The sequence below is a fragment of the Cavia porcellus genome, unplaced genomic scaffold (genome assembly GCF_034190915.1).
Source record: "Cavia porcellus strain 051 isolate PalLab524CR breed Dunkin Hartley unplaced genomic scaffold, mCavPor4.1 scaffold_4, whole genome shotgun sequence".
NCBI lineage: Eukaryota > Metazoa > Chordata > Mammalia > Rodentia > Caviidae > Cavia > Cavia porcellus.
The window spans coordinates 103,278,349-103,302,116 of NW_026947487.1; the positions used below are offsets into that span (position 1 = coordinate 103,278,349).

At 47.7% G+C, this 23,768-nt stretch overlaps 1 protein-coding gene across 7 annotated transcripts in view; it reads left to right on the forward strand.

Annotated features, from left to right (window-relative positions):
* The window catches only part of Zfhx3 (zinc finger homeobox 3), a 242,061-nt gene that overhangs the window by 5,064 nt on the left and 213,229 nt on the right, over window positions 1–23,768 (forward strand). For 2 of the 7 annotated variants that reach the window (XM_063247592.1, XM_005004628.4), the window contains exon 1: window positions 5,659–6,001. The exons of 2 other annotated variants lie outside the window; for them this stretch is intronic. The gene's annotated coding sequence lies outside the window, so the exon portion shown is untranslated. Of the gene's footprint in view, window positions 1–3,648; window positions 5,466–5,658; window positions 6,002–23,768 lie in introns of those variants that run through there. 3 more of the 7 variants (XR_010047021.1, XM_063247595.1, XM_063247594.1) reach the window with 2 other exon arrangements.

Below are 23,768 nucleotides of genomic sequence, written 5' to 3' on the forward strand. Positions count from 1 at the left end.
GCTTCTTTGCAGGGCCCTCTCAGTCCCTCCCCCGACCTTGCTTGTCAGCCAGAGCCTGTGGAAGGGGAGATGTGAGCTGCCATGTCTGGGGTTCAAAGGCTGAGAGTCTTGTCTTTGCCTAGTCTGAGGGTTTACCCTCTGGGGAGAAGGCTTCCAGCTTCAAATCTGGTTAAATACTCCAGTGTCCACTTGCCCTGGTATTTTCATGGCACCCGGGTTCATCTCAGCTTCCTTTCCTTAGGATCCCCTGCCATACCTTGTCTGGGTCTTCAATATGTCCTTTATTGTCTAATTCTTCAGCCCCTCCAACCCCCACCTTGTAATGATGACTTTGAGACTTTGATTCAGTTGCACATCTGAAGCTGGCATTAGTGACTTCATGCTGTGAAAAAAAGAAACTATTTCAAGGTCTTGGCCCCCGAAGCACCCCCTCACCCCAGCACCTCCTTCTGTCCCTGTTCTTTGCAGTTTCTTTTTTCATCCTGTTCTTTGGCTTTTTGGAAATATAAAGGCCATTCTGGTGTTACTAAAAGTGACCATAATGTCTACTGCCTCTTATTTCCATGTAATCTACAATTGGAACCCCTTTTAAGAAAATAAAATAGGAAGGTAGGGAAAAAGAGGAAAAGCTGACTCTGTAGGCCCTGGAGGCTTTCCTCTAATAGGATGGTGGGTTTTAGGTTTAAAAAAATATTATTGTTTTGTTCTTTTAGGTTTAGAAATAATAGGGAGAGAGAGAAAAGCAGTCATTAGGAAGTTCCCTGAGCTGCTTTCCAACTAAGACGGGTGAAAAATGAACCAGCATTGACACTTGGCTCCCTGTGAAAGCCCGGTAACCTCTCCCCCCTTCCATGGCCCTGGCCTTTTGTTCCTGGAGAACGGAGCTAAGGTACTTTTTCTCCCAGACCAAAGGCAGCAGGCAAGGAGTCCCCTTGTGAGCACATCGCCTTTAGATGGCCTTCTCATGGTTATTGTCAATGCAGACTTCCCCAAACAATTGCTCCAGGGAGACACAAAAGCAAAAACATTTGTCCTATTTTTTTAACCTCTTTGTTTTAGATTTTTTTTCATCCATTCTTTAAATTTCACAGTTTCTATTTGTCTGCAGAGAGACAAACGGAACAGCATGAAGCACATTTTACCGTAGGCCTCACTGACGATTGGAACAGCCTCAATAGAAATCCAAATTCTAAAACACTGGCTGACTTGGAGGATATGTGAAATTTCAGCTCAGGGCTCTGAAGTCAGATTAGCACAGATTTTGAACAAAAATGCACTACAATGAGAAGATAAGAAAATGGGATTGGAGAATTATTTGGGGAGAAGCGTGAAAGAGTCATCTTTTGTTTATCTTGTAGTATCCTGCCCCTATTTGGAAGTGGCCTCTTGATAGGGAAGCATTGCAAACCTACATGAAATTCTTCATTAAAAAAAAAAAAAATCTGTGCTTGTGATCCACCACTAAATGGACTGTTACAGCTGAGGCGTAGAGAACTGTTGGAATACGCTGTGGAGCTGATACTGTGTGCAGAATTTTTTTTAGACTAGGGTTTATTAAAAGAAAAACCTAGGATTTATGTAAACAGGCAATATCCCCTCCCCCCTTTTCTTTTCCTCCCCTGTTTCCTGTTTCCTTTCTTCTGCCTCCAACCTGCTTCCCCTCCAAGAATGCAGTGGTTTGCGTCAGGCCAGTGTAAAGGGATGTTTCAGACAGTTGGGGATAGCCCAGGAACAAAATAGGAATCCACCTCCTTTTTTTTTCTCCCTTGGATCCAAACAAAGCGCCACTCTCTCCTGTAATGTATGGACCTGATTGCAATGATGTCCTTAAGCATCTGCCTGCCTTTTCATTAAAATTCTCAATTTCAAGGTTTAGAAACACAAATGTAAGAATCCCCTTGGGTATAAAAGTCTTGCATGGCAAATTCTCTTTGCCCTTTCAAAAATAATATTTTTGTTTTTTTTTTTTTTTTTAAAGATATAAAGAGCAGTCTGTTAACATTTAAAGCTATTTTCAAGGCAACTTCTGTATTTTTGCTTCCTCTAGATTTGAGCTTTGCAACTTACAATTATTAGGGGAAAACTCTTTCCAATCACAGCTTTTTAAAAATGGTTATTCCTTTGTGGCTTCCTTGTGTATGTCAGTGATAGTTTAGGATTCAAGCAAGGGAAGGTGGGTGAGTAAACTAGATAACTACTGTCCACTTATGATTTGGAGGTAAAAATTAATCTGTTCAGTTAGCAGCACTATATGGAGGCCTGAGGTTTGTGTCAGAGAAATGTGAGTCCAAACATCTATGTGTAGGTAGTCTTGGTGCTCTGGCCTCCACTGGCTTGCAGGCCCAGAAAGCCTGTCTCTGGAAAGCCTACTTTCTGTGCCATTTCCAGCAGGGCCTGGCCACCCAGCAGGTATCAGGCCCCTAAATAAAACTGCCTCAAAATCATGGGGTAAACTTAGGCCATGGAGCACGATTCAGCTCCAAATGGGTCTTTATTTATTTCAGAGATACATGTATAGTTTATTTTTCCCCTCTTCAGGGTTTTCTTTTTTAAAGCCTCTAGATTATTTAAGCACAAGTTTTAAAATCAAGGTGGATGTATAATTGAGTAAAAATAGAAGTATCTGGAAGAATGCGTGAAGGTACCTAAACCCAAGTGTGCTGTGAAGAGCCCAGAATGCTGACAGGCACTGTATTTTCTCCCAGAGATCATATTTAACTTTGCTGAAGTGAAAGGAGAGACAGAGAGAGAGACAGAGAGAGAGAGAGAGAGAGAGAGAGAGAGAAGAGCAGGTTTGACTGGGTTGGATCAGTATAATTTAGCAGCCAGCTAAGCATTGGGGGCAGGCCTCTGATTTGGGGAGTGAGTAAAGGGAGGAGTTGGGTAGGGGCTAGCTAGCTGTCCCTGATTTATTTTAAAATATTTACCCTTTTGGCTGTCGCCAATTACAGTTTCCAGATGAGACTAGACGGAGAGACAGGGTATAGAGAATTCTGAGGGAAGAATGACCTGTTCTGAGGGTGGGTTTATTTGTCAACAGTGGTCAGGATGCAGTGCCATCAGGCCATCACTGCTGGGTAGTTCCTGGGTTTCCTGTCCGGCAGATGCTCTGGGCAGAAGAGCTGGGTGGGAAGGCTAGAATTTGCAGCATGTATTTCAGAAAAACTGGGCTGTTTATTCTGTATGTCATTACGAAAGTTGCAGATTCCCTCTGAAGAAGTCTTGTTTTTGTTGATGATGAAAAGTTTCATCAAGGGAGCTACTGGCTTTTGTGTAGTCCTCTATATTCATAAATGGTACACAGGCCATAGATTACCTGACTGTGACTTACCTGTTAATTTTTGCCAGGAACAAAGGCAAGCCAGGGTAGGCCTCATCAGGCCTGTAGCAGTTGCAGGACTAAGATAAAGAAAAGGGACCCAGGTCACTCTCAGTCCCACCTGTCAGACCTCTGAGTCCAGGAGTCCAGTCACCTATGGTTTAGGACAGAGGCTGATTTGGGGCAGTTGTCCTTAGGGCTGTGCCAGAACCTCTTCATCTTCCCAGATCACTAAGACCTTGTTCTTTGGGTTTTCTAGCTTTTATTTTATTGAAGGTATTTTATCTGTGGCCCTCATTGGTTTATGATGTCACTAGATTCCGAGGCCGTCCCCTGTTAATAAAAGTTAAGACAAAGCAACAGAATTAGATTTTCTGGGAGTATAAAGATTTTCTTGTTGTCTTTATCAGACAGCCTGTGGGTTGCTTCCAGGTGAGGAGCAGGGTATCTGGAGTCCTTCATTTTCCTGAAGAGATTTCCAGGGGTATCTCTGCTGGGTGGGCCACACTGCCTGTGTTATTGCTAGCATCATCGTCTTCATGTATTATTCATAATCTCCTTTTCAATTAAATTATTAATTGGTTTTCTTTAAGGTGTTCCTGACTCATGTGGCTAACATAAATAACAGTGTGTTTTGAAAACACACCACCTGTTCTAGGGCCCGAGGTCAGTCGGCCTGGAAACAGCTCTGCAGTCCTGCACTCTGGGTTATAGAAATCATCCACCACTTTCCTTTTGGGCCTTCCACTCCCCCTGTCTGGCCCCCACTCTCTCACATGTGACTGAATTTGGCTTGTGCCCTCCTTTGTCCCTAATCGGACATGATTCTCTTGAGGCAATCTTTTTTCTCCCAGGGCCCTAGCTGGAAAAAAAAAATTTTTTTTTTTCAGTCTGTTTTCTGTGCTAAAATGTAGAGAGGGGTTGTCTGTAGCCAACAGGTTAGATATTTACATTAATTTAAATCCAAATTGTGCAAAATGCCTTTTTCATGGGGGCACGGTGGTTTTCATCAGCCAAGCATCCCTTTCTGTCTCTGTTAGTGTGTGCTTAATGCTAATACGATTCCATACATACTGCTCTTCGCCTGGTGAGCTTATTATATTTCTAACACTTGCATGGTTCATTATTGTGCAGTAGGAAAAGACTCTCCAGGCTGTAAGGCCAGCCTGGGTGGGTGGCTTTCAGAAAGGGAAAAAGCAGGTGTCTTTCTTTCTATGCTGAGAGAATCGCGTGTAGACTCAAGCTGAGGGTGGGATTCTGACGGAGGGGACAGGGGACTTCCGGTGAGATTTCTGTGGTGCTGCCTTTGCACGTTGGAGTGGGAAAGGTGAACTTTGGGGGTGTATAAGTGTGCAGCAATTGCTTTGACCAACTGGGGCGGCCACATTAAGTTTGACCCTGGTGGTGGATTTTCCCAGGGAAGGGCATGATCCCTGCCATCGCTGAAATGATATGGCTTTATAAGACCACTCTCCTTAAAGCACCTAATGGTAAACTGTTGGCTCTTTTGCTTATTACTTTTTCTCCTACGGCTCTTCTCTAGCACTCTTTTCTTTTTCCTCTCCCGTTCAAAAACTAGCCTTAAACTCTGAATGGAAAGCAGGGATGTTTTTTGCAAGTTTCTGCAGCTGAAAAACAGAAGTGCTCTGTAAAGCAGTTAATAGGATGGGTGTGTGTTTCAAATAAAATTCCTGTCCACATTGGCTAATGTCCCTATGCTAGAGTGGCCTGGCTCTGACGTGGACGGCCCCGAGACCCGGTGGTTCCGGTTCTGAGGCCCCAGGCCGCTTTTTGTGGCCGAGGGCGAGTTCCTTTCTTCTCACCCGATGATTCTAGGCCGGCCCCTGACTTTTGAAGAGCCGAGGGGTCACTGCCTCCGGGAGGACAGGGCTTTGTTCCCGCCAGCCTGGTTCCTCGGGTGGTGCAGGCCGGGCCGCCAGGGTGTCCCCGGTCCCCGGCTGTGCGAGTGCGGGCCCGGCCTGCCCCGAGGCCGTGTCCTCCGGAGCAAGTGCCGGGGGGCCTCGCGTGCCCCGAGTGTGTCCCCGGGTCCCCGCGGGCGGGCGCGGCCACCGTGAGCAGCCCGGCCTGCGCCCGGCACGACTGTAGATGTCAGGCTTTGCCCGGGGAGCCGAGCAGCGGCGGGGCTGTGAGTTTCAAATTAACCTTCCGCTTTGTTGCTGTGTAATGTGGATCCCCGAAGGCCCCCCGCCCCGCCCGCCCCCCTTCCCCGGGCGGTGCGCGCTGCAAACTGCGAGTTGAGCTTCATTTACATAAAGCGATTCCGGCGGGCGGGCGGGCGGGCGGCCGCGGAGGAGGCGGAGGCGGCGGGCAGGCCGGGCCGGGGCCGGGGCCGGGGCCGGGCCGGGCCGGGGCCGGGGACGCCGCGCCCCGTGGGTGAATCCCCGCCGCGCCCCGGGGACCTCCCTCCCGGGCGCCGCCGACCTCCAGCCCGGCCGGGCCCGGCACCATGCGCCCCCCTCCCCTGACTCCGGGTCCCCTGCTCCTGGCCGGCAGCACCGCGGAGCCCCGGGGGCAGCGGGAGGTGGGGAGAATGCCGCCGGGGGCGGGTGAGCTCGGGGCTCGGGTGCCGCTGGAATTTCCCATTGTCGCGCACGGTGGCGCGGCCCCTGGACCTGCGAGTGCCTCCTCCCTCCGGAGGTGTGCGGAGGCTTTGTGTGCCAGGTGAGTGCAGCCGCCCTCCCCCGCCGCCCGCCCGCCCGCGGTCCGCACCGCCGGCCCAGCAGCGCTGCAGGCAGGTGCCGCGCGAGTCTTGGCTGAACTTCTCCTTCTCCCGGGGCGTGTGGGGGAAGGGCAGGCTGGAGGTACTTGAACTCCTCGACTCCAACTGCAGCCTACCTGGGCTGAGGACGTCTGAGTTCTGCCGGGCGAGGAGTGCAGTCCTTCCTTCCGCTTTCCCTCCCTCCCTTCTTTCCTCCTCTGCCTCCTCCTCTCCTTATTCTTACCCTGGATTAGTTCCTGCTTTTTTGAGTACTTTGGCTACTGATGCCATTTAGAAGTTTGGGTTCCTTCACCTAAAAATACACCCTTTTCAGCAGGGGAGAAGTCCCCGGTCAGTTCAAAACAATGTGAAGAATGCGCCTGTTGTGCAGTAATTAAAGGGAGAATCAGAGTGTTGGAGCTGGAGGGCACCTCTGGCGATCATCCTGTCCACCCTCTAATTTTAGTTTGTTCTTACTGTGGAAAAACCAGAGCAGCTTTATTTCTCAGGGGAGGGAGTGCAAAGGGAAAGCTAGGATTTTGTCCTGTTAAAGGGGAGGAATGCCCAAGTATATCAGTGGCAGGAAAAAAATAAAGGCAAAAGTCATCTTTGTAGGCTGGAAGAGAAAAGAGCTCTCTGGAAAGTGGTCCTTTCCACATATGCTAGGATGGGGAAATGCCTCCAGGGCTAAGGCTCCAGCCTCTTGCTAGCTCGGTGTATTCTAAGATGCTATTGCCCTGCACAGTGGCCAACAATGTGTTAAACTGGCATAAAGGGAACTTCGGAGCAGGTGGATCCCGAGGGTCATTCCTCTTCCTCCCCTTCACCTGTATCATTTAACAGGCCTAGGAGGCTCTTTAAAGGGCACTGATAGATAACCTCAGAGGGGATGGACAGACGCCCCATCTGGGCATCCAGGGAAGGCCTTCCCTTAAGCTGGGACCTGTTGGGTGGAATGCATCAGGGCAAAGGAAGGAAAACAAACCTAGGTCTTGAAGAGAGATAGCCAGAAAGTTGCCCATCATCTTATTTCATCCCATTCTTGGAGATCCTTGGAGACAAGTCACTAAATAAATAGAGTATAATTTAAAGCGCACCCTAGCTGGGGAAGCTGTGTCTTTCCCATCAAGAAGCAGGTGCAGGTTTCTAGAGTTGGCCCCTCGAGTCCCCTCATTCCTAAATTCAGGAGGTGTCAAACCTTCATGTTCTTTTAATGGCTGTGGTTTCTGGATAGGTTTCAAGGGAAACCCAGAAAAAAAAGTCATGAGTTCCAGGAGGCTGGGCTGGAGAGGGGAGGCCCAGTGCTATGGCCGAGACTGCCTTTGATAGGAAAACATACACCTTCAAGGTAACCTGATCGAGAAGGGCTGTGGCAGGGAATAGGTTCTGTTTCTTGTTATCAGAGCAGCCAGTGGCAGCCTGAGATTCTGGCTGCCTCATATTACCCAATCACAAAAAGCTGGGAACCCAGGCAGGGAGTAGAGTGTGTCAGGAGACCAAGGTTCTCCACCATTTAAGGATTTCAAGAATGGGGTCTTTGGGAAGTGGTGCGTACTGATGTTTGCACACCTGTATTTGTATTCATTCTGTTTTGAGGGGGACCTTTCAGAGGTTGTATGGCCGTGAAGGCCAAAAACAACTTCTCCTCTTTCCTTTTCCTAAATTATAGTACTAAGGAGATTGTCTGCTTTCCCAGCGTAGTTTTTAGAAAGCATGTAAAGTGCCTCTCAGAAAGGGCTGGGGTCACACTTGGTCTTTTATTTAATTACACGAGTGTTATTTAACAACATGGGGCGGATGCAGAAGCAAGCACTTTATACTTTAAAAGCAGTCTTTTTGGAATCGCAAGGAATCAAGTAACTTGAAGACCTTCTGTCTTTATGACAGGAGTCTCTTTCCTTTCCTAATTTAAAAGAAATTTTTTTAATGGCCACACTTTCTATGGGATAGAGGACTCTTGTTTTTCCATTTCTCCTGAAAACAGTTTTAATTGACACAGAATCCATTGAGAACTATTTCAGAATAACAATGACAACAGAAATGCTGAATTGCTTCTCCATCCACCTGAAACTTTCATTTCGGATTCTTCACTTTGGCCTTTTATTTGTAGGGATGAATGCTAAGGGAGGGTAGAAAGGGCCCACGCGAAACCATACTCAGCTGAGCAGGCCTCTGGCTCATCCCAAGCGGACAGAGAGGTGCCTCCCATCTTACTGCTTTGGGATTGAATTTAACTGCTGTGTAAACTCAGTGCCAATTGGACTGCCCAGTGGCAAAAGCTAAAATAAGCAGGATTTCAGTTTTCATCATTATGACTTTCAGTGATGGCTCCTCAACACTCCCAGGATAGGCCTGGCTCACCTTGGGTGACCCAGAGGTGGTTAGTTCATTAGAACAGATCTGGGGCTGCAAGCTGCTAGAAAAGTATCACCTGAGGCTGGTGGCAATTTGGCTTAGTTCCCTGAGTTCTGGTCACAAGTGGTATCCAGGGAACATCTCCTTATTGTTCCTGTGTCCTTTTTATTTACCTTTAAGGGGCTGGAGCTTTTTGGCTTCTAATATGTTAGTGTGAGAGCCTGCAAATAAATATTGGAGGGCCCAAAGCAAACTCTTACTTAGGAAATTATTTTTAGTACAGGATTGCAGATGTCTTATTTTAAAGAAATAAATATTTAAGTGACTAAGCAACATTTTATAAAAGTAGAAGGAATTGGTTCTGTTTACTTGAGGACAAAGCCAGTTTTCTCTGCACCTACTTTTGAAGAATAAGTAAGTGTTTTTCTTAGCCCATGGGGTTCAGCCTTGATCTGCAGGGAGCAGATCCCAAAGAAGCTTGTGCTAGCTCTTGTCTTGTATGCACCAGCACTGGAGGAATAATGGACCTGATGCTCCACTGGGCCCAACCTCAACAAGCACAGCCTGTGCTGTGGTTTATACTTTCATTTGTTATTAAAATAGTCGTCAGTCGTCAGTTGTCCTCGCTGTTAGCCTGGCAGATTGCTGTCTGTTTGGGCCTGTTGGCCTACTCTGGTTCCCAAGGCTGGTGTAATTAACCAGGGTGGGGGTGTTGCCATAAAACACAACAGGAAGGCAGATTCCATTACAGTGAACTTCATAGGGTTATCCAAATGGCCTGGGATGAAAATTTGGTTGTAATGGTTATTGTTAGAAATTCCAGCACAGCTCCAAATCAGCATCCTCTGCCCCAGTTAAAAACTGTGGCTGGGGAAATGGGAAACCAGTTTTAATAGAACCCAGGCAAGGAAATTCCTTTGCAAGCGTGACACATAGATCTTAGAGCTGCTTGTTTTTGTCCAAAGCACAGTGTCCTGAATCCTTACGCCACTCAAATTGAGAAACAAACATACAGAAGTTAAGGTTTCCTCAAATTGCCCCAAGGGAGAGACCCATGCAGAAATCTTGGCTCATTGGCAAGCTGCTTTCAAAATCCAGATTAAGGAGAAAAACTACCAAATCAACAACTGTCAGATTTGTTTTCTATATGATTTAAAGTTGGCTGCCAGACTGTTCTCTTTGAACATGTGGGAAGTGACAATCAGATGTTAGAGGGCTTTTTTCCCCTTTTTTTTCCTGCTAATATGGTAAATGACTCCTCTATGGACAGGGAACTGGGGACAGGGAAAGCAAAGCTTAGCTCCGATTGACAGCAGCATTGTGTCACTGCTTCAGATGCAGTGACAGAAGGGGCATTTTTTTTTTTTTTTCTGATTTTCATTCACTGGGTCAGGGGACAGGGTGGTGAGGACAAGGTAGTAGTCTGGCAGTGACAAGTGTGTTTCTAGAGAGTTCTTTGCCTAAGGAAGTTGCCCTGCTTGTAACACTTGAAGGTTAAGATTTTTTTCTTTGATGTCTCTGCCTTCTTTTGCCCTTAATTCCTAGTGTTTCTTGCTTTTGCAAGGAAAAGGTTGCAAATAAAAATGGGGAAGGAAACAAAGTTTAGGAGGTGATAAATTTGATCATGTCAGTGCAAATCTACTGTTTTGTTAGTTTTTAACCCCAGCCAGGGCCTTGTTTTTAGCAAAATGCCTGGACTTTACAGCTTTCTGGGCTGTCTTACCGCTAGAGGGTTACCACACTGCCTTGTCACTGTGAGGATTAAAGGGGTGTCGGTGGTGATGTTACCCTTCCAGAGGGGTCTTAGCTGGCCTCTGTCCTGGCTCAGCTGCCTGCTGTTTGAATTTTGCCTCTCAGAGGCGCCCCCTCCCATTCCTCTCCCTGGAGTCAGGTCTCTAACTTCCAGGGAAGGGAAGGGTGGAGTGAGATGGGCCAACCCTGTACTACCCTCCCACCCCCTGCCGGTTCTGGCTGTTGCTGGTTTTGGACTGAAGTCATTGAATCCTCTCTTAAATGATTATCTTGAGTTTAATCTCAAGTAGACTTTTTGGGACAACGGTTAGGAATGTATGGAGTATCTTCAGGCATCAAGGAGACGCCGACTGGAACTGGGGAAACTGGCTCTGTGGGGCCTAGTGAAAAGACTTCGGAATTTTCATCTGAAGCTGATTTCATGCACTGTCCTGAAAGTGATTTCGGTCACCAACCTTTGATCTGGAGTGCGACCCCTGCTCCTATACTTTTGGAGGCAGCAGTTGGTAACTGCTTTGTAAATTGGGGAGAGGGGTGTTAAAGAGTAGGTTGAGTACCTGGGGGGATCAGTTGAGCACCTGGGGGGATCAGTTGAGCATGGGGGGGGAGGGGAGTAGGGGACTGGGAAGGAGCAATGGGGCTCCTTAATTGGTAAGAAGGACTGAACCTTGGGGTTAAGGCAGGAGAGGAGTTTTGCTTGTTTCTTGGTTGTTCTCAACTCTATCCAGGAATGTGACATATTCTGAGAGTACTGGTTGAGCTAGATTTTGATAATCTGTCCCTGTGCGTGTCCATCATAGGCTCTGCATTCTACTGTTGTTTCATCCAGAGTGGACATGTGTCTTCTCGTTTGAACTCCCTCCTGATCAGAGAATGGGTTGGAGTCAGATTAGCTGAGTGTAGAAAAGGCTTCGGGGCTTAATTCAATACTGATTTCAGCCTTGAAGCCCCCCAAGTCCTGTAAGTGCCTGTTCAGATATGACCGTCTCCTTTTGCTGTCTAAAAAGCTCTTTTTAAGAAAGAGTATATGCTCCAGATTAAAAAAAAAAAAAAGTGCGTGTGTGTAGACATGAACTTACTTGCTTTCCACACTTACGGTCTCTGAGTGGCCTATTTTGGACCTCCTTTGCTCTTCCTGACAACTTTGTCCAGTGGAAATATGCTAAAGAACACGTGGGTGCTTTTTTCTGCTCCTCAGCAACTTTTTTTTTTTAAACAATTTTTCTTAACTGCTCAAGAAACAATGCAAGCCTCTTCCACCGTTTCAGACGCTGCTTCCTAAAATGCTCTTTGGCTCAGGGCCTTGGTTCTTAATGTACATTTGGCTGGTCGGGGGAGTGGTTTTTGCTTTCCTTGTAACAGCTCCACTATTTCTCTGTGGAATATCTGCATCCTTGTTAAAGTGTCAAGGCAACTTCTGAACTCATAAGGTAGAGGCCCATAGATTTCAGCATGTGTGTTGATGTCACTCCTAAAGCAGCAGCTTTTAACTGCCACCTCTGTTCTGCCAGGTTCTCAAATGGTGTCACTTCATTTTATTTGATGAACAGTCATTGCTGGGAGACAGGCATTCAGGAAGACCTTCAGTCTGAGCACCTGACTGGCCCAGGTCGCTTACCTTTTCCTGAGAGGGTATTTTACCCGCTTTGGAAGGGCAGTTCCAGGATGGCAAAAGTGAAAATGGTAGGGTGTCCCCCCCCACCCCCACTGCTGCCTCATTCCTTCAACAGGTATCACTCGCGGAAAGTGCGGAACTTTTACACCATTTAGGAAAAGACCATCAATTTACTTTGCCCTTGCTGTGGGAAACTAAGCATTGTCCAGACAGTGGAGAAACTGGGTGACCGGAAGTCCTGGTGAAAGCTTCCCAATGGCTAAGTGGGGGTGGGTGCTGTGGGTTTTCCTCAGGGAAGACCCTGGTGCAGGGACCTCGTGTCCTTAGTGAATTATCCTTTGAAATAGGGACTTGGTGGTTCACACTCAGCTTTGTGGGAGCAGCAGAGGTGAATCTAATTAGCTCATTTTTTGGGAAGCCTGCCTCCATGGGCTATCAGAGTGAGACCCAGCACTGCTGAGCCTAGACTGCGTGACTTTGAACCAGTCATTTAATATCGCCCAGCTTCATTTATTTCATCCATAAAATGGGCATGCTATGCATTTTTATGTCTGTAGTGGGAACACAGTGAAATAGGGACCTAAGATTTTTGGGTGGCTCTCCACAGAATTAGTTAGTTCTCACCCTGTATCTTTTTTCCCTTTTGTCTGGTTCCTGTTGATATTGTCTGCTACCTTCCATTTCCCAACAGCTGTTAGAATCCTTGCAAAGGTCCAGTGTTTCTTCTGCTTTTCCCTTTTGGGCTAGAAATACAGTCAACTCTTCTTGGTATCTTGCAACTGTGTTCCAGGGGTGCAAGGGTCTGCAGTAGTTGCGGTGTCCTCTGTTCTCCCCACTGCTCCCCAGCCCTCCCCACATGCTCCCCACAGCTGGCAGGCAGCCTCTAAGTGAGCAGCCCCCTCAATGACCCACCTAGAGAGGCCTTCCCAGGCTGGCTTGTATATGCTAATAGGCCTGACTTGTCCTGGCTTGTTTGTAGTGATTTGTGGAAGCATTTATATGCAAATACTATCAACTTGCTGAGTTAATTATCATGTGCCTCCCCCTACCCCCTCCTGCATTGCCTCCCAGTCTGGTTGGCCTGTTCGCCCAGCCCTGCGCTTTTCCAGTCTTTGCCTCCCCTGTCAGTTGCCCTATCCCCTTCCTGTACCTGTAGGCCTGATCACAGCCCCTTCACTGCTCGGTTGACTGTTGACTGTCACAGGAACTCAGGCCCTGCCGTGTGGTCAGACATTGGTGTGATCTGGGTGTGCCAGGGGCTGACCAGTTCCAATCCTGCAGGAGAGGCACCTGGCGCATGCAAGTGCACCTAGCTCCTATGCTCTGAGCTTCGAACCCCATTTTTACCAGCTGCTGTGACAAACAGCTGCCCAGACATATCAGTCCTTGACACTCAGTCCCTCATCTTTTTTTTGTCTTTTTCATTTTATCGGTACCGGGGATCGAACTCACGACCGCCTGCTTGCAAGGCAGGTGCTTATGCCGCTGAGCTAAATCCCCAGCCCCCAGTCCCTCATCTTTTGAGAAAGTAGAAATAGTTTTTAAATTAACATTATTTCCCTGCATTGTTGAGGCCACTTACATGTATTACCAGTTTTGAGTCCTGGAGGCTGTCCCTTCCCTGCTCTACCCTGAAAATCTAAGTGGACCTCAGACCTAGTTTCCTGGTTGAACTGACATTTATGGGGGTGGGCAGTTCCCTATGGGGGAGTGGGCCTTGTGTGTGGTGTCTCTGGCTCCTCCTCTCCACCCCAGTCACACCGCCCTTCCTTGTGAGAATCAGAACTGCCTCTAGGAGTCCCCTGGGGAGGTGAACTCGCCTGGCTGAGAAGCACTGGGATAAAGGTTGCACCTGTTTCTCCTGGAGGAAAAGATGACAGGTTCCCAGCCCCTCCTTCGAGTCAGCTCTCCTTTCTGCAGCGTGAGTCTCTGTGAGTTGAGCAACCTCGGAGTTTCTGATTTGATCCATCTGATAATCAGATGTTACAGTTTGCTTAGTTTTATGGTGGTCTTCTTAGGAATAAAGATGGGGACTCTTTCCTTTCAGGGCACCTTACCGTGGGCCAGTGTTTGGGGTGGTAACCCCCCCACTCTAGCCTGCTGCCCTATAGAGTGCAAGCCCCATGTGTAAGTGTATATTTGCTGGTAGATATTCATTTAAAAAATAAAGAAACAGGTGGAGCTAAGTTTAAAACTTTCTTTTTTGTTTCTGTGTGTGGGGGAGTGCTTACTGGGACTCAAACTCTCGACCTTGCACTTGCTAGGCAGGAGCTCTGCCACTGAGCTATATCCTAGGCTCCTAAAACACAAATTTTATATATAGTTTTACTGTGACATTATTCTGTCAACACTTGGAGTTGGCCACTCAGCAGCCATTAGGGGATGGTGACTACTATATTGGACATTTCTCCTCTAGGATGACTCCGGTCCTTTCCAGCGTGAAGTCAAGTCATTTTCTACAGTTACTGAGCCAGTGGTTAGTGTTCTTTCTCTCTCTCTCTGTCTCTCTCCCTTTCTCACAAGAAAGGCCTTTGTATTCATTCTCTCAATGGTAGGGCCTTGGCTGCACAGTTGTGGCCTGGTGCTGAGGCCCAGGGAGCTGGGGCTCTAATCTCTGGGGAAGCTCCCCCGCCTCCATGGAGGAGGCCCTCTGGGCAGCACCCTGGGCCCAGCCTGGAAAACGGTAAATATCCCTAGGACTCCACAGACATTTTAATACTGCACGGAATAATGGTTCAGGTTAATTTTGTGTACAAGGTCTCTCTTGTTGGACAAGGGGGGGCGCGGTGAAAGTCCACAACTGTGACCGGAAATAGGGGAAGGGCCCACTGGGATGACCTTGTTTTGGAAAGTCTAAAATGGAATACTGATGGTTGAGATCTAAGAGGGAGATGTATGTGTGTGTTTGACTGGGCATACAGATAAGGTGAAGAGTATTTTAAAAGTTACTTTAGTGCAACCTCCCAGATAACCGCATGCCTGGGGCCAGTTACAATTTATGGCCAGCTGGTAGTCACTGCTATGTGCTGGCCTCACTTTATCTTTGGAGTCCAGGCTCTGTAGCTTAACTGGTAGTACTCTGTTGTTTATTTTATCTTTTTGGAGGGAGGGGTTAGAATGGGGGTTTTGATCAGGTTTTGTTAGTGAAACGTAACAGCATTTTGTAATACATAAGAGCTGTTCACATATTTCTGCTCCTGGGTGTTCGGGGATGCGTCAGTTTTTACTGTTTTAACAATGAGATACACTAGGGTTCTACACTCTAGAGTTGCCAGGAACTTGGGGTGCAGGTCCCCATCCTGAATAGTACTGTAAGCCTGCCCAAACTCCATGCTGGGGGGATAGTGGGGAGGCCTGAATGTAGATGTGAACCCGGGATTTCTTTCCTCTCCGAGGTCAGGCCTTTTCCGTGGCCTCTTTACTTACTGCAATTTCATGGCTGCCTGGCCAGCATACCCAATTCACTGTCCTAGGAAGAGGCATGGCTTTGGAGGGTGAATTGCTAGTTATTTTCTGGACAAGAGATGAGCAGTGGCATCTCATGGCACCCACTGGGATCTTTATTCCTACACTGCTTTCTAAGTAGGAGAGGTCCAGAATTTTACCAAACCAGTGCGGAATTTCGTTAATGCCTTTGTGTAGTGATTGGATGGATAATCATCTCCGTACCCCAATATTCCTGGGAGGGACTTTACACTTTACACTGAAAATACACTCTTAGACTTCACTTTTAGAAAAAAAAAATAGCATGATTTTGAGCTTGCGTGGACTTTGGATGTGGCATATGGTGTCACATCTTATGGTGTTGTTTCTTATTTGTAGTTTGACACAGAATAATTGTTGGGAGTCTTTTACCTGTGAGACACTAGGGTAACATGAAAGTTCTTCTGATCTTTGGATTTAATCTATAGAAATAACTTATTGATAGATTGGAGCAGAAAGTTTGTGGCTATTTATTTATTTAGAGAATGGAGGATGTAGCCTGTAGTAGGTTATTTCAGATCCTTCACACTGTTCCGTAAGCCACTGCCATCTGCTTTGAAAAAAAATTATTTTTTCATTTTAAATCCTCTAAGACAAAGGGACCTGGAAGCTCAGACCTGTCCTGCCACATTCCTGAGTAATTTGGTTTTGATTAACCCAAGGAGAGAAGTTGGTTTCTCCTAGCGACCAACAGACCAAGGAAGGGCTAGGACGCAGGGGATCAAAGCGCCTGGAGGAGCAGTTCACCTAATACACAAGCCCCCCCACCCTGGCCTGGCCCCTCGCCCTCTCCTTTCCCTCCTCCTCTTCTCCCTCTCTAGCCTCTGCTCTCTCTGCCTTTCAACCTCTCCCTCTTTAGAAAGCTCAGGCAGGAGTTATTTCCACTTTCCAACTCTCCACGTGGAAGTGTCTCCTAGACCTTGGGGTGGACCGACCAGGGTGGACCCCACCCCCCCTTCTTCTTAAACTCTTTTCCCCCCCTACAAAGCTGCAGAGCACATTCCTGTGCTAATCCTGCCGGTGGAGGAATGCAAATGGCTGTAATTGTGTGCCCCAGGATGGGCTGAACGCATCTGTGCAGCTTTTCTTCTTTGAGGAGGTGGCTAAAAAGTTCATTTACATAGAGAAATGAGACTGGCCTGTGATCCCTTGTGGTAGAATAGGCACTTTCTAATAGGAAAGGGGCCCCACTCGTCTGTGGTGGCTGGGCCTCCCTCCACCTTCCCTTTCCACTTGGTGTGCCTCTGTGTGTGTGTGTGTGTGTGTGTGTGTGTGTGTGTGTGTGTGTACACACCAAGCTTCTGCTGGGCACACATTAGGGAAAGGGTAGTTAAACGGGGTGCTGTGCTGTAGATAGTACAAAATCAAGCTGCAGTAGAGAATAGGCCTTGTCTTGGGGTGTCCTCCTCTTAAACCATAATAACAACGTTTCATTGTGTTTTTTAAAAGCATGCCATGGGGCTCAGAAGCAGTTGATATTTTAGAATTGCTGCTTCATTTTTGAGCTAGTCCAGTTGTGTTGCACATCTGACCCTCCTTTTATTTTTCTGCATTTACGTAATACAGTCTGGGTACTAAGATTACTGAGCCAATTAGAAGTATCGTTTGGGAGTCAGTACATCGTAGCTTTAGGGTGATATTCATGACAGTCAAGAAAAATCTCTTAGACACATCCAAAAACATTTTCTCCTCCCTGGTTCTGAAGTTGAAAGACTGTAGGGGTTCTAGGACCCAACTGTCCAGTTGAAATACAGAGCAAATCATTTAGGTAATAGCAGATTTTCCAGTAGCCACATTCACGAGTTAAACAGAAGCAGGTACAATTAACTTTAATAATATATTTTATTTAGTTCAGTTTGTTTCAGATGTTAATTAGACAAAGAATCAGCATATTGAAAACTGCTCATGAGTTCTTTGTATTGGCATCAGAGTTTTGCAATCCTGTGTGTATTTTATTCTTACACACTAGCCACAATGGGTTGGTAGCTGCCTACTGGACCATTGCTGCTCTGGACTTAGAGACTTACCCTGGCCCTTTTAGTGGATGAAGACATCCCACCACCTGCTGCTTCTAGTTACTGGGGTTCGGTTGTACCTCTTGAGTCTGTAACACAGCTCCCATCCCATCCGCTTGGGATTGTTAGAAGGCAGGAATGGGATGCTGGTGTGGGCAGGTGTCCCTCAGCTGCCTCCTGGCCGTGCAGGTGGACCGTGGAGAAGTTCATCTGGCTTCCAAAGCTCGTCCCTAGTCAGAGCATCACAGCAGCAGCAGGGAAGAAAGCTCATGTGTGCGAGTTCTGGTGTGTTTGTCTCCACGGGCTTACTGCCTTAGACGCATTGCAGAAATCACAGATGAACAGAACTGCAAGAAGCTGCTAGAAGCTGTCCTTTGACCCTCCCTCAGCAACCTGTGTGGCAGGATTGGGATGGGAACAGAGCCGAAACAGTCAGTGAGGTCCCTTCCCCACACTGTGCTGACATAGCTTCTGTCCGAGCTGGTGGCCTAGGATCTGCAGAGTGTGCTGCCTGGAGGGGACTTCTTTGGGGGCTCCAGGGCTGAGAGCTGCTGTTGGTGAGGTAGCCAGTCCCAATGGGAACCTGCTTCTTTCTCCTGTGTTTATTTGGATTTCTGATATCTCTCATCATTCTGATGCCATGGGATGGAAACCTCTTTCCCTTGTCTAGGGCTGGTGGAGGAGAACAGAAGGGACAAAGGTGATAAGGATAAATCAAGCATAGCTTTGCCAGTGAGGGTGAGGGATGACATCAGAGTCTAGTCTAGAGTTTGTGTGTATGGGTGTGTGTGTGTGTGTGTGTGTGTGCATGTGCACACCTATATGGGGCTAGGAATTGAACCCAGGGCCTCTTGCATGCTAGGCAAATGATCAGTTACTGAGCTGTGTTGCTTCTGAGCCCAACTTTTATTTGTATTTTTTTTATCGGTACCAGGGATCGAACTCACAACTGCCTGCTTGCAAGGCAGACGCTTATGCCGCCGAGCTAAATCCCCAGCCCCTAACTTTTATTTCTTTAAGAGATTGTTAATATGTTGTCGATATTTTTTTTTCCGACTTATTCACCCAAGAAGGGATTTCTTCCAAAGTGAGGTGACTTAAATCCTCTGATACCATAGTTCTTACCAAAACAGAGTCCCTGGCTTCTAGCAGAAAGAGCAGCTGTGAACTGTGTCCTACGGAGCGTGCTTCCCTCAGAGTGACGTTAAGTGCTGGTGTCTCCTCACTATTGATCCTCACATTCCTTAGTCCATGCTTGTGATCAGAGCAGTTTCCCTGGTCCTTGCTGTTCCCGGGCACCCAGCCAGCCTCTGTCTATCCACCCAGCCAGCCTCTGTCTATCCGAGGGCCTGGTTTAGGAGGCTGGTGGGATTTGTACCCTTGGTAAACTGAGAAGTGGGTGTGGATTGGGGTTGTTAAGGAGGGAGGTTTCTAATTCCTTTAACAGGCTGGCTTCCTGGGCTGGCAGGGGGGAAAAAAAACCGTGAAAGTGTGAGGTGGAAACCCCACCCCCCCACCCCCTCCGCTGGGGACAGGCGTCACAGCTGTCTGACCCTGGGTGAAAAGTTCAAATCTGCATTTAAAAGGAGATCCACAACCCACCCCTTTCCTCCCCAGTCAAGTTGAAACTGTTCTCTGCGGAGGGGAAAGGACCAGGCCTCGCAGGGACATATCAAGCAGCTCTGGTTCCCTTGGGCTGAGACCTGATGGTGCTGAGGGTCTTTGGGAAGGAAGGAGAGGGAGAGGGAACTTTTGTAATAAGGAGCTCTTGAATAACAATAGTTGTTGAGGACCAACTCCTGGAAGTGCCTGGGGTGGGTGTGGATTTCTTCCTCTGTCAGACAGGGTTGATTTAACCCCTTTCCTTACTGTTCTTGGAGAGGCTGTCTAGGCTCTTTATGGGTTGTGCAAAGGTGCTGTCATGTCTAGAAGGGACCCTGGGTAGGTGAAGCCGGGTGGCATCTGGTGGCATTTAGGCCTAGAGAGATCGCTGTCTGTCTTGTGGTTTGGAACGCATGCATGCGTGGCTGAGCCCCCTGAGAAGCCCGCCCATCCCTCCTCAGTACCCTCCTGCTGGCCCCCAGAGAGGTCTGCAGCTTTCTGTGGCTCTCTTGCATAGGAATGAAGATGGGCCCCAGGAGTCCAGGAGATCTTAAGTGAGGGAAACAGAGTGGGTATCGAAGGAGAGCACAGCTTGCGTGGCCCACACTGAAAAGGGACGGACTGCCCACCTTCCCCACTCCTCTGTCCCACACTCCGTACCTCTTCCCTGAGGCGGGGCTGTCACAGCCCTGCCCCAGCCCTGCCCGGAAACCCCTCAGCGCAGTCTCTGATTTGTTTACTTGAGCATTAGGTGAATGTAAACAGTTCAACCTCTCCGATTTTACATCCCTAAAGGGTCAGAGTGTGAATACAAATGGGTATTAGGCCCCTGTGGTTTCAATGACTTTCCTCCACTCCCTCCGGGTGCTAACTAGCAGGTCTTTAACCTGCCAGAGGAGGACGAGAGAGACCTCAGCAAGTTTCGGGATTTCCAAGGCTTTTTCTTTTTCTTTTCTAACTTTTTTTTTTAAACCTTAGCTTTTGACAGTGGTGTTGCAAGGCTCCCTCTCTGTAGGACTCACAGTTTTAGGGTGTAGAAGAAGACATTTTCTGTCCAGGGGAGAAGTCAACTATTTTGATCTCTTGTTTGAGGAGGAAGAGTTTTCTAGGTTCCCAGGTCTTGGTCCAGCGCACTTGCCCTGGGGAAGTTGCCTGTTGTGTTGGTGGCATCCTCCAGTGTGCCTAGGCTTTGGGGCGCTCTGGACTCTGCAGTCCCCACACAGTGTGATCTCCAGGAGAGGGTGTCAGTTCGGCAATTTTTAACACTTTACATTGTCTCCCACTGGTGCAAGGCACCTTTTTTTTCTCCTTTAGTGGATCTTAGGAACTGAGTCTAGAGGGCCACGCCAGGCCTCTTTCCTGCAAGCTTCTAGAGTGTGCATTCTCTGCGACTGTGGGTGATCTCTGAAGGTTCAGTGCCTTCACTCCCTCTGGATGCCACACCCCTGTCCTCAGTTCCTGCAAGGGCCACCCCTCTTTTCAGCCAGAGGGCCACTGTGACCTGCAGAGGAAGGAGCAGTGTGTCTCCCTCCCTGTACTGTTGTGTTCTGGTTCCTGCGTTCAAGGCCCTTGCAGTCTGTTTGCTGCTCTGAGTCCCGTCACGCCATCACAGGGGCATTTTAATTAGCAGTGCCTTAGTCATTAGTGAGTTATTGTTTTTGTCTGGAAACACTTAAGTACTGTTTACTCGATGTCTCAATGAAATGCAAAACAGCAATTTAGCAGAAATTTGTTGTATGAGGCAGGGACCAAAATGGATCCTCAAAAGCCAGTTGTGGTTCCTCCATACCAAGGAAAATCTCTTTCCTCTTTGGCCTTCTGATAACTGGAATGCTCCAGATCCTCAATTTCTTCTCCGACCTGCCCCCTAGAGTTATCTGACAGAAATACTTGGGAGCTTGTGGCAGCTTGCTGTCTTTTCCTTCATTGACAGGAACATTTAGATTTGACACAGTGTTAATGTTTACTTTTTTACCTCATTTTTTCTGGTTGTTGGTGACCTGGAATATTTCAACATTCTTTCGATTGAAGGTTGTTTGTGAAAAGTGTTGCATACCCTTATGTGATGATGTTTTCTTCATCCATTCTTGAGACATTGTTAGTCGGATAGACCCTTTGTGACCACTTGGGAGTGTTGAGATGATGGGATAATATCCCTTTTACTTAAAAAAAAAAATCTTTTTATCGATCAGTGAAAAAGAAGTTGAAGATAAAGAATTCTGGCTGAGGTTGAGTGGAGAGCCAGTGGGAAGCAAAAATAAATAAAAGAATGTTCATGCGACCCTCGAGCAACCGGGGTAAGTCAAGACTGAACCCAGTGGAAGGAATTGCTGTAAAAAGAACAAAACAAACAGCTCCCTCCAAGCACCTCCTGCTTTGCTAGCCCGTCTCCCCCTACAAGTTTTACGGGAAATGGGAGTCCTGCAGAGAAGCCGAGGGGCCATGTCAGGGGGCACAGTAAACTCTGAACCTGGACTCACACATTGGCCTAACACTTCTTTGCACCAAGTTCATCACTGGGACCCAGTTTCTCATCGCTGTGGCTCTTACCTTGTGCTTCCTGTTTCTTTTTTTACCCCCTCGTTCCCTTCAAACAGTATCTTCTGACTTCCAGATTTCTGATAAATTGATAAGAGGCATTGCGTGAGTCAATAGAGCTGTAGACACTTTGCCAATATAACCCCGGCTGTATTGATCTGCCAGTAAATTAAACTCTTACTTAGAGGTTGCCAATATTTCTAATCTCCTGCCTCACCAATTACATCCTCCCAGCTACCTGGAAGGAGGAGTTGAGTCTTTGAACCTTTGTGTTGCTATTGGAAGGGGGCTGATGGCCTTCCATGGAGTAGGGGCGGCTTGCCTTGCCTATCTTGTAGGAGAAGGGGGAGTGTGGAGGAAAATGAGCCAGCTTACGTCCTTGTGTGCAATCTGTTTTCATGCTACAAGGTTCATTAGGCAAAATTGCTGGAAAACAAATTCCATCATGGTGGTCACGTACATTTTATACCAAGTCCGCAGACTGCTCTTGCCCTTGGATGGATTCCAAGTTTGGAGGTGGAGAGAGTTGACAGTAGCTAGTATTGAGTAACTTGGACATGTTTTATGACTTTCACTTTCTTCAAAAAATGTGGAAATGTGGACAGCCTTTCTGTTGCACTGGGAGGGAAATGGGGATTTGATTAAAAGCTAGGTTGCTGGTGTCTGTTTCTCAACAAACTAAACCATGCCCAAGAATTTGTGAAAAAGAAGAAATATGTCAAGAATTAGGATGCACGGAAGTGGGTGTATGTGCATGATTTTTTTTTTTTTTTTGGTATGTTGAGGGAAGGAGAGTGAATCTCTGTGTCCGTGTAACTTTTGCCCATGGTATCCTCTGTGGTGGTCCTCTCTCTCATTTGTCTGAAGCGGAGTCATAACAGCTTCCCCAGGTTCACACAGGAACGGTGGGGCTTGCCAAGTTCCCTGCCCCTGCCGGGATTCCCACTTCTGCACTGTTGGTGTGAGCAAGTTGTTCCTCTGATAAGCTCTTCAAGTCCTGTTTATGTGATTGGCTTTGGGACTAAAGCTCCAGATAAATGCTGTAGTCTCTCTGTAATACTCCAGAGCAATAATAATAATAATAATAATGGGAAGGATAATTCTTCTCTTGCCCAACACTCACACTTCTCAGGTCTTTCTACCTTTGTTATCACTCAAAAAATATTTTCTTTAATGGAGAATCCAGTCCTGGAGTCCTGTCACTTCTCCAGCTCTCTGAAGAAGGTAGTGTCAGGAGGCGCCTGTGTCCTCTGTAGAAGAAAGAACAGCTTGGAGCCTGTGTCCAGGAGGAAGATGCTGGTGTTTTTCTCACTCTTTTCTTCCTCTTCTTACCTCTCAAGTGGGAGGAGTGGCAAGTGAGTTCAGGTCAGGTTAAGTGGGAAGCGTGCCAGTGGGGTACATCCCGTGGCAGAGTCACGGAGTGTGTGGAACCAGGAAGAGGTGTGAGGCACTGGCTGAGGCAGAGAAGGAAGCCTGCCCGGGGTTGCCAAGGTCTCCCCTGGCTGGCCAGAGGACAGCTTCTCCACGTGCTTCCTTGGCTCCCTTGGGCTGCCAGTGAAGAAGATGTCAGACAAGGAGAAACCCCAGGAGGTTGGGATTGACTTTCTCCTTTGTTTGCGCTGCATTGTATTGGAGGAGGTATTTAAATCTTGTTCACACCTGTTGAGGCTGAAGCCTGGCTTTGAGAGCCGTTTGTAACAAGACTTCTGTTGTTGTTGCCACCCCGAAAGGTTTCTAGCTCACAACAGAGGAACTTTATTGTAGTAACTTGTTAATGTTCAATTAGGCAAATTCTGGGTGCCCTGAGGGCAATGGAAGGGCTTTCTGACTTTTCCTGGGTGGCCTACTGCCCTGTTCCCAGGGGTGGGGAACCTTGGCCCTGGCTACTGGGTCGGGGGCACAGCTGGGCTATTACCTGAGCCTGAGAGGCGGGGTGAGGTTGGTAAGGATGGAGGGAGCGGCCGCTCTGCTCCCCGAGTTGAAACAATCACCCAGCTGTTAGCACTTGTTGCAGCTCCCCACCCCTGGGTGTGGCAGATGCGGTGCCCCAGGCCTAGTGTGCTTCTGGCTGGGTTGGGAAACCTGTGTGTGGCAGTCTCAGCATCACATCCAGGCAGTGGAACCCTGTTATCTTCGGGAATCAAGCCTTACTGGCCACACCTGGGTATGTTCTGGCATTCTTCCTGGCATGAGTGTTCTTGAATGACTGTCCAGCTTTCTGAGGGGCAGTGCTTTCCACCTCGTGCTGGACTGAGGTCTTGAGATCTTGTGAAGGCAAAAACAGGAAGTGCATTGCTCTAAATAGGAGTTCAGACTTAGGGGTGCTTAGGTATGCCCACGTGGACACGGTTGTCTTATAGTTCTTTCTAT